This window comes from Protomyctophum parallelum (genome assembly GCF_964188405.1).
Source record: "Protomyctophum parallelum genome assembly, chromosome: 1".
NCBI lineage: Eukaryota > Metazoa > Chordata > Actinopteri > Myctophiformes > Myctophidae > Protomyctophum > Protomyctophum parallelum.
Window position 1 is genome coordinate 17,868,138 of NC_139697.1, and position 13,428 is coordinate 17,881,565.

At 41.5% G+C, this 13,428-nt stretch overlaps 1 protein-coding gene across 2 annotated transcripts in view; it reads left to right on the plus strand.

Annotated features, from left to right (window-relative positions):
- Positions 1-13,428, plus strand: part of arl4ab (ADP-ribosylation factor-like 4ab) — a 133,539-nt gene that overhangs the window by 28,234 nt on the left and 91,877 nt on the right. Inside the window, exon 3 of one of the 2 annotated variants that reach the window (XR_014570078.1) lies at positions 9,389-9,461. The exons of the other annotated variant lie outside the window; for it this stretch is intronic. The gene's annotated coding sequence lies outside the window, so the exon portion shown is untranslated. Of the gene's footprint in view, positions 1-9,388; positions 9,462-13,428 lie in introns of those variants that run through there. 2 annotated transcript variants of the gene reach the window in all.

A 13,428-nucleotide genomic window follows, 5' to 3' on the forward strand; every position in this document is an offset into this window, starting at 1 on the left:
ATGTAAAAATATTAATTTTATATATATTTTTTTACATAATAGGTAGTTAGTAATAGGTATAACTAGTCGACTAGTAAACTAGGCAACTAGTCAACTAGTAAAAATGACTGGAAGTGAATTCCCTAATCTGCAGCGGAGCAGAGATTCCGTGAAATGTGTGCTCTTTAGGGCTGCGTGCCTCTTGGCAGACGCTTGTAGCGTGTTCCAACAGGAGGCACCTGTTTAGCTGCGAGATAGCTAAGGCCTCGAAGGCCGTCCAAGTGCCTCTTGGCGCTGACGGAGACACTCTCTCTCTCTCTCTCTCTCTCTCTGCCTTTAGGCATGCGGGAGCTGTTGTGTGAGGAATAATATTTTTGGACAGCTTGAACACTTCTCACGCCACGTTTAGACAAAGTGTGTTGCTGTTGGCTGCATGTGTCGCCTCCCAGTGAACAACAAGTCATTAAACAAAGCCGCTAAATCACGACCCTGATATCCACGGCTCACATTTCATTTGTTTACTGAATAATATGTTATACGACGACGACAACAACAACAACAATAAGCAGCAAAGTGAATGCAGTCTCTCTCTCTCTCTGTGTCGATATTGCAACAAACCCTAATCCTATATTTCCACTGACATTTCGGATGCTTTTTCTTCCCCTCCGTGAGAACCTGGCGGATTGTGAACTATAAGTGCAGTTTTTGTGAGACGTAAATGAGAGCCAAAGTCTGACGCGAGTCGGTTCCCCACAACACCATTTGGCTTAAACGCTACAGACTACAGTAAACATTGGCCATATGAAACACTAACATGCCTATATTTCTGGGCCTATGTCATACTCATAATAGGCAAACATTTGCAGAAAATAGCTGTATAAGCGCACAACACAACTGAATGTGATTGATTGGCTATTTTATACATTCCCTCATTGGGCTAATTTATGGCTGGTGGAAAGAATCATTTCCTCCTTTTGCTGGGGACCGCCACCCCTGGAAACAACCTCAAGACCCCCGGGGGTCCCCCACCAGGATCCCCCTGTAAGAAGCTTTTATTCCATAAAATAAATGTTCAACTCTTTTAAACCACTAATCAAATCTTAACGCATTCTGGGCGGGAACCCCTTTTGGTGCTCTGAAGCATTATGTCATACTTTAGCTGTTGAGAAATAGCAGATCTACAAGGTCGTAGCTACGAGCTTGTAGGTCTGCTATTTATTTATTTTTAATCGTGAAAATGTGACGCAAATCTTTGAATGTATATATTCTTTAAGAGCGAACGTTTTTAACTCAAATATTTGCTTCTGGAACAACGTATTTTCAGATGGGGGGGGGGGGGGGGGGGGGGTCCGCGGCCTAATACTGATAATTCTGGGGGTCTTTGACATGAAAAGCTGACATAGAAACATTGGTTTTTCAGAAAACTGTCCAGAAAAATGCATGTCCAGGTTTGGACAGGAAGAACCACAGTTCCTATAGACCCTTCCTCTGTAGTGTCCTGTGAGAACCCCCCTGCTGTTTTCATGCTAATGGCCTCGGTGTGAAGAGAACAATGGACCGACGGGGAGGGGGTTTCCTCCCCCCAGAGAGAGAGAGAGAGAGAGAGAGAGAGGGTGCTGACAGCAGTGTTGTTTTTGGCAGCACATTTTGATTTTAGTTTTAGTCATAGTCTCTTGAATAGTTTTCATTTAGTTTTAGTCACATTTTAGTCACCTGGAATGTCTTAGTGTTAGTCTAGTTTTAGTCGACTAAATGTCATATGATTTTAGTCGACTAAATCTACTGTTAATTTAGTCGACTAAAATGTATTTTGGCGGGCCTTGATGTTGTCGTATAATGACTGATTTTACACTTGCTGAATATAGCAGATCTACAAGCTCACAACGCGTCGCTGAGCTTGCTATTTTCAGCACGCAACCCAAGTGTAAAATGACTCGTACTGGATCTCTTGTCCACTAGTCCCCTTCCTAGCATTTTAGTCTAGTTTTTAGCTGTTGACGAAATTGTCAGAACATTAGTCTTAGTTTTAGTCATCATGGTAGTTTTCATTTAGTTTCCATTTAGTTTTTGTCAGTGGAAAAAAGGTAGTCGACGAACATTTTTTGTCTTCGTTTTAGTCGACGAAAACAACACTGCTGACAGGCCCCAGAGTCCAGACAGTGATGGTCCAAACTGCTTGTTGCCGGGGGGCCACAGGCCCAAGAGCTCATAAGGCCACTAATCAAATCTCAATAGTTTGTCGTGTTTTACACTTTGATTACATGCTGAAAATAGCAGATCTATACAAGCTTGTAGATCAGCTATTTTCAGCAGCAAGCGTACAATCGGTCATCACGAACGGCATCAAGGCCCGCCAAAATACATTTTAGTCGACTAAATCAACTGTAGATTCAGTCTTATGACATTTAGGGCTCCGTTTTCGTCACCGCTAAACCTCTTATCCCTAAACTTCTTTGCCTTTTCTTTTTACTATTTTGCAAAACATTTTTGAATATTTAAATTGCTACAAGCTCACAACGTGTCAATGTAGATTGGCTAGTTGAACTATTCAAAATGTTTTTCAAAATAGTAAAAAAAAAAAGGCAAAGAAGTTTAGGGATAAGGGGTTTAGCGGTGACGAAAATGGAGCCCATAGTCGACTAAAACTAGACTAAAACTTAAACCGGCTAATTTTGAAACCACCTTCGAGAGTGGGAAAGTTTGGAGACGCGACTGTGTCGTCTCCGTGTGCATAGCGAATGTTTATATTTGCTGAAACGGTGATGTCATAGTCTCTGCGAGGTGCACAGTAGCATGGACTGGACTCACCTCGTCAAAGTGCTTCGTCTTCTTGGGTGGACATTTTGCTGTCCATATTCCTCGATAAACGACCTGTTTTCACTGTTTCTAATTCCTCTTTTTTATACTTTTGTAGGCCTAATCCTATAGTAGCCTATAGCCTTCCTATGTGTAATTTATCTTGTTAAGTATAGCTGCAGAATAGGCAAAATGTTTAACGCTGTGCAGGCAGCAGGTGGAATCAATTATCCTCGTCCTCGTGTATAGGCCTACAGGGTCTAAAACATTCCAGGTGACTAAAATGTGACTAAAACTAAATAAAAACTATTCAAGAGACTATGACTAAAACTAAATAAAAAAATGTGCTGCCCCAAAAACAACACTGGTCTCATTTATGGGCATGCCCATATATGGGCCTATAGCAGTCGGACAAGTGTTTCTGGACAACCAAGACCAACCAAGACCGCCTCGATGGTTGCATGCTGAAAATGGCCGATCCGCGACGGGTTGTGAGCTTGTAGATCGGCTATTTTCAGCAAGTGCAAAAACAGTCGGCATCGAGGCCCGCCAAAATAACATTTTCGTCGACTAAATCAAACTGTCGATTTAGTCGACTAAAATCTCATGACATTTAGTCGACTAAAACTGAACAGTCACAAAATGTGACTGAAACTAGAGACTCTAAATTTGCTGCCAAAAACATCACTGGAACCTAAGACAATCACGGGAGGAGAACACGACGGAAGGATTCGTACAAGTTCTCCTCTTGCTTAATATATACGTTATCAGGGCTATAATCATATTAGAATACGAATTGTCGTAAGCCTTAAGTATAAATGTGGCCTTTATCCCGTCTATCTCCAACATTTGGTATAGCACACAGACCAATCTGTTAACATGATCTGAGTGGTTTGTGTTCATCAGTTCACAGTTATGAATAGAATCTTCCTCTAGGCTGTGTGTGGATGTTAATCACACTTTGAGGCCCAGATGTTATGTAACTCCAACGGCAGAGAGAGAGAGAGAGAGAGAGAGAGAGAGAGAGAGAGAGAGAGAGAGAGAGAGAGAGAGAGAGAGAGAGAGAGAGAGAGAGAGAGAGAGAGAGAGAGAGAGAGAGAGAGAGAGAGAATAGTTGTTTAGAGTTTACACTAGAGATGAAGTAGGAATGCAAAAAGTTCAAACACCAAAGTACCGAAACAATGTAATTCATTAGTAAACAATATCCTGAAATGGTAGGCCTGTACTTATCATTGGTATTCACATACTCACCTTTTTATCATCATCATCATCTAGCTGACCATTTAATTGCACAAAATATTTGATGACTTTGGAAATGAACTATAACATCTGTGGGGTTTGACATACTACACTGATGAAGGCAGCATGTTAGCTATAACGATGAAGAATCTTCTTCGACATGGCGACTTGGTGAACCGGTATCCAAACAAACGTATACAGTACTTTCTCTCCATTGAGACATTTTCATTAAGTGCTTTCATTACTGTGTCTGGAGCTGCTAGTGATGGAGAAGACAAGCTGGATGGTTGCCAGCATGTTACATAATGGCTCCTCGACAGCTAAATTGTAACTCACAGGGTCCCAATTTAGCGTGGCTGAATATAATTTGAGGAGATGGCGGCTATTAAAAGAACAGCCCTATCTATGTGATTTAGGGCAGGGGTTCCCAACGTTTTTGGCCGGGGACCCCCGGAAATGCTTTGGCCCTGCCCCCTCCCGACCCCCAATATAAATTGACTGCTACAATGACCTTAATAATAGAGACAATACACCATAAATAAATACTGAAACCATTTCCATTTTCCAGCCATTCAGTTGCTAAAAATAACTCTTTTATTTATTTATTTTTATAATAATTTGGGGACGCCCTCCCAAAATAATTTGGCGACCCCCCCGAAGGGTCGCGACCCAGGGGTTGAGAACCCCTGATTTAGGGCATTCACTTGACTATAGTTGCCTAGTTTACTAGTCGACTACTTGTTTAACTACCTATTTCCTATTATGTTAAAAAATCTATTTTTTTATCTTGAGGCCTGCAAAATCTGAAAAAAATAAGAAAAGTCAACTAGTACCAACAAGGTCGACTAGTGGCTTTACTAGTCGACTAGTTGAATAGTCGACTAGTTGCTTAATGCCCTAGTATGTGTCTGATCCTAGATCCTGTTTTATTTAGCCTCAATATAACTAATGAGTAATAATAATTACTCATGCCGGCAGGCTAAACCTGGGAGCTAAAACAAATTGTAATGACGCTCGATAAAACAATGATAAAATGATTCATATCCAATCAAGCTCAAAGTTTAAAACGTTTATATAGCTCAGTGCACAAAATATTACAATACAATAAATATATATATATATATATATATATATGCAATAAATATGTGCAAAGAATCTAATAAATAACAATCAAAACAGTGAGCAACCAAAACGTGAATGAATCAAACTAACAAAGTATATTGTGCGGTCAACAAAGTGTATCCTCCCAGCTCACCCTGCCTCCAAGTTCAAACAGCCTTAGGAGTGAGCTGGTTCAGACACCCATATTTGTTGACTACCAAGGGCCACCCACAGACGCTCCCACCAATAACGGAACGTCAATGCGGTGCCCACACCCATCACCAACCAAGTGACAATTACTGTATATAAGCATTCTTTGGCTCCTACAATAAGTAATAATCTTAATCAGGCATACAGTGTGTTCCTGTACTGTACTGTGGTATGCCCTGCATGGCTCCCACTATGGAACATCTGTCATGACATTCTGCTGTGTATCTTTAAATTTATTTTATTACAGACGTGAAGCCGCAATGTACAGTAAGTTAGTTCTACTGTCCAGAAATGTAAGATTGACCTGAGTATAGAAACCACTATGGTGTCTGAAAGAAAGGCGAACAGTGTTGTTTTTGGCAGCAATTTTTTAGTTTAGTTTAGATTTAGTCTAATTTAGTTTTAGTCACATGTCAAGTGTAGCCTAATGCTTAATTGGGTCATCCACTCACAGTTAACAGTCTTTGTATTGAGTTTAAACTTTGTGCTTGAAATGTACTGTAATTCTACAAATAAATATTTCAATCAATCAAAAAAACATTTTAGTCACCTGGAATGTTTTATTGTTAGTCTAGTTTTAGTCGATGTCATAAGACTTTTGTCTACTACATCTACAGTCGATTTAGGTCGACTAAAATGTGTTTTGGCGGGCCTTGATGCCGTCGTAATGGCTGATTTTACACTTGCTGAACATAGCCGATCTACAAGTAGTAGATCTGTAGATCTGCTATTTTCAGCAGCAGTGTAAAATGACTTATACTGGATCTCTTGTCCACTAGTCCCCTTCCTAGCATTCTAGTCTAGTTTCTATCGGTTGACGAAATTGTCAATACATTTAGCTTAGTTTTAGTCATCATAGCTTAGTTTTCATTTAGTTTCCATGTAGTTTTCGTCGTGATTTTAGTCAACAAAAACAACACTGCAAGGCAGGCCTGTGTTCTGTGTTGTTCCACGTTAGGGGGCCGCAGGCCCCGGCTGGCTGTTCTAGACATTCCTGCGAGACCCCCTGCAGACCCACAGGAGGAAACCCATGAACTCCAGGACAGTGTGGCCGGTGATAAGACCAGAGGGTATCGGGTACGGTCGCCCCCTAAACCATCTCGCCCCTCCATCTTTCCCCGCCGACCTCACACCGAGCGCTCGGCGTGGCGGTTCTTGTATTCTTTATTTTTGTTTTTACTGAGAATGAAGGTTAGAAATAAGCTTAGGGAGAGGCATAGTTTTACTGTGGTTAAGTTTAGGTAGGATATAGGGTTAGGTTTAGGTATAGTTTTACTGAGGTTAAGTTTAGGTATAGGGTTAGGTTTAGGCATAGTTTTACTGACGTTAAGTTTAGGTATAGGGTTAGGTTTAGGCATATAGTTTTACTGAGGTTAAGTTTAGGTATAGGGTTAGGTTTAGGCATATAGTTTTACTGTGGTTAAGTTTAGGTATAGGGTTAGGTTTAGGTATAGTTTTACTGACGTTAAGTTTAGGTATAGGGTTAGGTTTAGGCATAGTTTTACTGAGGTTAAGGTTAGGAATAAGGTTAGGTTTAGGCATAGATTTACTGAGGTTAAGGTTAGAAATAAGGTTAAGTTTAGGCATAGATTTACTGGGGTTAAGTTAGGGTTAGGTTTAGGCATATAGTTTTACTGAGGTTAAGGTTAGGAATAAGGTTAGGTTTAACCCTTTCACCCATTTGAACCTGAGGACGATTCTACAAATGTCTACAAATTAATACAAAACTCTGATGCTGGCATTCAAAGCAACCAAAGGTATGGCTCCCCCATATCTTGCAAGTATGATTGAACCCTACAAACCCTCCCGCGCACTCAGATCAGCCAACGCAGGGAAGCTGGAAGTATCCTCACTAAAAACGCCGGGACAACGCTCCACACGTCCCAAACTCTTCTCCCTTCTGGCTCCAAAACTGTGGAATGCACTTCCCATTGCAGTCAGAACTGCAGCATCACTCCCAATCTTCCGCCGTAGTCTGAAAACCCACCTTTTCAGACTCCATCATGGCCCATAGCACTTACCCCACCCCCTTAGATAGCATTTCTGTAGACTTAGATAGCATTTGATACAGACTTATAGCATGTTATGTAGACAGCACTATAATTGCATTGTATGTAGTCATAGCACGTCATAGTACATATGTATAGCATAGTATAGTATACAGTATATGTATACCGGTAGTTTATATGTATAGTTTCATTATTATAGATATTCCACTGTTACTTTCTTAGCTTACGCATGTTTCATGATAAATGCTTTTTATGTGATGTATTCCCATGCTTTTTGTTCTTGCTTAATGTAAGTCGCTCTGGATTAAGAGCGTCTGCTAAATGCCTAAATTGTAAATTGTCTTCTAAATCTTGACAGTATTCTGAAAAACCTTTCCACCACTGGTGTGTTGTTCATGCTGTGCTCTCCTCGGTACATGTTTGTGCAAATGCACACTAAGGCCTCACTCACACCTTTCGATCTAGCATACAACATTGATGCATGCTAGATGTAAGCAAGATGTAAGTGTCATGGCCGCCCCAATGCATTTCCAATGGAAGTAAGTCACATGGTTTGATACAACATTCTGGACCACAAGCTGTTGTATGGCTTTCGGCTGTGTTTCGACTGCCCCACTCCCCCTCATACAACACAAATGTTGCGTCAATAACCATGTGACTCCCATTGGAAATGCATTGGGGCAGGATGTATCACAGCCTTTGTATACAACAAGCATACATCAGTTTGTTGCGAAGGTGTGAGTGAGGCCTAAACATGCAGGCATGCGCGTGTGTGTGTGTGTGTGTGTGTGTGTGTGTGTGTGTGTGTGTGTGTGTGTGTGTGTGTGTGTGTGTGTGTGTGTGTGTGTGTGTGTGTGTGTGTGTGTGTGTGTGTGTGTGTGTGTGTGTGTGTGTGTACAAGAGAGTTTTTACGGATGGTTGAAACCGGTACACTACTCTGTACTTGGTGTTAACACATTTTGACCTGAGGACGATTCTACAAATGCCTTTAAAAACCCCATGTTTCTATGTCACTCGTTCTCAAACATTTTCATGTCAAGGACCCCCAGAATTATCGGTATTTGGCTGCGGACCACCATCTGAAAATATGTTGTTCCAGGGACGCCCCCAGAAGCAAAGATTTGAGTAAAAAAAAAAACTTTGAAAGAATATTCAAAGATTTGCGCCACATTTTCACGATTTTTCAAAACTAGCAGATCTACAAGCTGCTATTTTTCAATAGCTATAAAGTATAATAACATAATGCTTTAAAACACCAAAAGGGGTTCCCGCCCAAAATAAGAGACGGTTTCTTTGTGATCTGATCTCACCATTATATAACTCACATTATTGCCGCGTTGTTGCAGCCTCAGGGGAACCCAAGTAATCGCATGAGTAATCCCCAAGGTGTTGGTGCAAAGCCCATCAAACATTACACTCTAGACTAGAGAAACCAAAGATTTACTAATTAAGGAGAGATTATATGTTTCAAAGCGGGTTAATCTCAGCATTTCTTAATTTCAGTTTTATTGGATCATTATTTTATTTCAGGGCTTTAAATTAATATCCAATATATACCTAGGCTAGCCAGGATTGTTTAATTACCGTTGGAGCATATATACGCCGAAGTATTTGCGGCGGCTTTGGATCCATGAAAATCCGCCTGAAAATAGTTCCATGGGTTTGTTGTCGAAGAGAAGAATATGCGACCGTCGTGACCCGGAACCATAGAGTAATAAAAGGATAGAGCTAAAAGGATAGAGCTGGAGCGTTAACCAATTGTACCTTCTGGCGCTTTGCTTTAGAGAGGCAGGGGCTGAAATCCCATAAGAGGGCACTTTCTGCAGGGCAAAATAGCAGATCTACAAGCTCACAATGCGTCGCGTTGAGAGCATGTAGATCAGCTATTTTCGGGGCGCAACCCAGCACACTTTCTCAACTGGGGATGCGGTGTGTAAAGACAAATTAGTTCAGGAGACTTCGGAAAAGAAAAAAAAAGCAATTATCTTGAATGCTGCCTTCTGGTATGGCATGGAAAGGAGAGGAGGGCATTTGCATCTCTTTTCACCATGTAGTAAACGCTGCATTCGTGGTCTGGTTGAGCGCAGTTGTTTTACAGACGGGTAAAAGGGCAGGGACCGAAGCCCCCTTTGGTGTGCACCAGTGTTGTTTTCGTCGACGAAAATTGTTCGTCGACTACTGATGAAAACTAAATGGAAACTAAATGAAAACTAAGCTATGACGACTAAAACTAAGACTAAATGTATTGACAATTTCGTCAGGACAAATAAAAACTAGACAAAAATGTCAGGAAGGGACTAGTGGACAAGAGATCCGGTATAAGTCATTTTACACTTGGTTGCGTGCTGAAAATAGCCGGTCTACAAGCTCACAACGCACCACAGCTCGACGCGTTGTGAGCTTGTAGATCGGCTATTTTCAGTGTAAATTTAGTCATTAGTCGACTAAAACTAGACTAACACTAAAACATTCCAGGTGACTGAAATGTGACTAAAACTAAATGAAAACTATTCAAGAGACTTCTATGACTAAAACTAAAGTATAGAAATGTGCTGCCAAAAACAACACTGGTGTGCACGTCCCTGCTTTACAGTGAGGCGACGTCCCTCTGGAACCTTGTTTTACCTCAGTCTGTTCACAACAGATTGCTCAATTCAAGGCTGTGCTGTTTTGTACAGTAGTTACACATTAACCGTCTCCGACGCGTGTCCTCATGAAACACGCAGGTCACACTTAACAGTGAACCCATTTAAGGCCTGACACCAGATTCTAAAATCATGACAGCGTTCTGAAAAACCCCAATGTTTCTATATGTCAGTCGTTCTCAACCTTTTCCATGTCGAGGACCCCCAGAATTATCTGTATTTGGCCCGCCCATCTGAAAATATGTTTTTCCCACAGACCTCCCAGAAGCAAAGATTTGAGTTGTTCGCTCTTTTCAAAAATAGCAGACCCATACAAGCTCGTAGCTATGAGCTTGTAGATCTGCTATTTGTCAATAGAAGTATAACATAATGCTTAAAACACCAAAAGACGTTCCCGCCCAGAATGGGTTAAACATTGAGCAGCCACTTTGTGCATGGCGGGCCGCTGTGTGCCTGTTGTGACTCATATTGACAATGTGAGTTTGATAGCAATCTTCCATTTGTCCCTGCCTTTAAGGATCGGATCAAAAGTCTCCTAAATGATGTCTGTAATTATCAGTGTGTCACATGTGCATGCATTCAGTCACAAAGTTCAGTCAAAGTTCAAAGTTCAGTGATAGTACAGCGGCTAACAGCCATATTGTGAGAGAACCTTTCACTTGATGATACAAGCGTGAAATTTGGCATGAACATGCCTCTGGGTCACCTCTTTAACTTTTTTAACCGAGCCAGCGAAAAATCCAATATGGCGGTCATTTTTTAAGATGGCCGCCAAATAAAAAAGGCCTTTTGTGGCGGTTCTGGACAACCATGGGTGCGGCCGACTCGAGACCGGGCACTGCACTCAACTTAATGCAAGTGGATGGGAGGAGAAATCCAGTGACATCTCTATTAATATAATACTCCATTTTGGGCAGGAACCCCTTTTGGTGTTTGTTATACTTCAGCTATTGAAAAATAGCAGATCTACAAGCTCGTAGCGCGGCACAGAGTGCCGTGCTAAGAGCTTGTAGATCTGCTATTTTTGAAAAATCGTGAAAATGTGGCGCAAATCTTTGAATATATATATTCTTTCAGAGCAAACGTTTTTAACTCAAACCTTTGATTCTGGGAGGCGGTCCCTGGAACGACAAATGGGGGTCGGCGGCCAATTACATATATTTTTGGGAGTCCTTGACATAAATGTAAATGTTTGAGCGCCACTGACATATGAGGTTTTTCAGAAAACTGTCAGGCTTTAGAAAGCATTTGTAGAATCGTCTAAATGGACCTTGGAGGACCACCCAAGAAGCACCCAATGTTATCTATTCGAATGTCTTGTTTTCATGCCATGATGTGGCCATGCAGGTCGTTGTTGTAAATGAGAAACTGATTCTTTACCGTTAATTTACCTGGATAAGTAAAGGCAACATGAATAAACAAATACATGTTTGTTTTTGTGTCAGGATCGAGGCACAAAAAGTAATTATCAAGTCTTTGCATAGAAATATGTCTATGGTCGGATTATTCTCGATATGTTGACAGAAAACAAAATTGCCTTACTGAACCATCTCTGCCCACGCCTTCACTTCACCCGGTCTGCCACGAAGAAGTGAATAATGACATAATTGCCGTGTCTCGCTGGAGGACTGTAAAAAAAACGGTGGTTTCCCCGCCTCCTGTTTATGATATTTAATGATTAAATGACACCTCCTGACATACAGATGTTTCTGAGCCTCTCTGTGTGAGACAGAGAGCGCAGCAGCTAAGATTTACCCCACGTGTTTAGTACTTTACCCCACAGTTTACCCCACAGTCTATACTAGTACTCTAGTTGAAGAGAGTCATTTGAGTTGTTTGTTTTGACGTAGGCCTACTGTACTTTACACCACAGCTTTAAAGAGCTCAAAATTGAGGATGCAAATCCTCTTATAAGACACTCAAAGAATGCATGAGGCCCTCCCTGGAATATTCACCAGGAAATACCTCTCGGAAAATATATGTTCAACACAGACACAAAAACAAAAAGTTATTTTTTACTGATCGGCCTGTAGCGCTCTATCCTGTGTGTTTGTGTGTGTGTGACGACTGTGTGTTTGTGTGTGTGTGTGTGTGTGTGGGTGTGTGTGTGTGGGTGGAGTGTGTGTGTGTGTGTGTGTGACGACTGTGTTTTGGTTGTTTTGTGTGTGTGTGTGCACGTGTGTCTTATTAGCGAGTCTGTGTGTCTGGGCACACACACACACACACACACACACACACACACACACACACACACACACACACACACACACACACACACACACACACACACACACATTTTTGTGTGTGTGTGTGTGTGTGTGTGTGTGTGTGTGTGTGTGTGTGTGGGTGTGATTCCTAGCTGAAATGATGGAGAGGGAGGCAGCTAGTGAGAAGCATTCATCTCTGCAGTGCTTTGGGCATCTGCTGCTCCCTGATAGAGAATCAGCACTAATTATCTTCTAGCCTATACTCCAGCATCTGCCCTGCTTTTGATTACCGTATTCACAGCAAATCATCCATGCCAGTTGGTTGTCAAGGACTCCCACATTTACATATTATTTACGTATTTATTTGGCCGGTTTCTCTCCAGCTCTCATATATATATATATTACTATAGGACCCCTCAGTGTCCCTGGAATCCACTTTGAGAACCACTCAATTGGAGACTAGTGCGTGTGTGTTTGTGTGCGTGTGTGTGTGTGTGTGTGTGTGTGTGTGTGTCTGTGTGTGTGTGTGTGTGTGTGTGTGTGTGTGTGTGTGTGGTGCACGCAGCACGCACGGCACGCACATATTTATGTTTCGTGTGTTCGTCCACCATGTGCACCCACTTGGCTGGCACCCTTACCAAGAAGATGTCTCTATAAATACAATGCAGGTCTGGATGGTAGCCATATAGCCAGCCAGGCAGCTTACAAGGAGGATCGAGTCCTTCTAAGGCCCTGGGTATACAGAATAGGCCTAATCTCTCTGCCCCTGGCCAGAGCCCCTCTGTGCCCAATGCACAGTGGGCCAGGCTCCCTGCCCCCCTGCAGTGGTGGAAAGTAACTAAGTACTTTTACTTAAGTGCTGTACTTAAGTACAATTTTGAGGTATTTGCACTTCACTTGAGTATTCCCAATTTCCAGTACTTTTACTAATGCTACATCTTGGAGCCAAAATTTGTACTTTTACTCCACTACAATTATTTGAACACTTTAGTTACTAGTTACTTTGGAGATTTTAATTTTGATTACAAAAATATTTTGTACACATTTTGAACTTGTGAAATGGGACATTCTGCAATACTTTTACTTTGAGTACTCTAAGTACATTTTGATGCCGATACTTTTGTACAAGTACACATTTTCAATTCCGTACTTTTACTTGTAACTAAATAGCTCTAAATTGCAGTATTGGTACTTTTACTTAAAGGACCACTTCACCACTTTTCAACCTATCTTTAGATAATA